This window comes from Monopterus albus, unplaced genomic scaffold (assembly GCF_001952655.1).
Source record: "Monopterus albus unplaced genomic scaffold, M_albus_1.0 scaffold89.1, whole genome shotgun sequence".
NCBI lineage: Eukaryota > Metazoa > Chordata > Actinopteri > Synbranchiformes > Synbranchidae > Monopterus > Monopterus albus.
The window spans coordinates 762,771-763,043 of record NW_018127969.1 but is presented as its reverse complement, the minus strand read 5'-3'; positions in this window follow the sequence as shown (position 1 = coordinate 763,043).

Here is a 273-nt window from a genome sequence, read left to right as displayed (position 1 = left end):
TGTCTTGTTAAGTGTAGTTGTGTTTTCTAAATCATCACTGCCCAGATTTTAATAACTTTATTTTACTTTAGGGTTACATTTCTGAGTTGTCTCACTGCCAAGTTTCAAGGGGAGATTTGCGCTTCAGGCAGGCTGGGGAGGGAAAGTCTTGCGTTTTGTATGCTTATTAGATTTTCTGGACATGGGAGGCCTCCCACCAGGGGAATGTATCCTACCCCTGTAAAGTATTATCGCTGATGTAGGGATACGTTTAGCAGTTTCATACGTAGATGG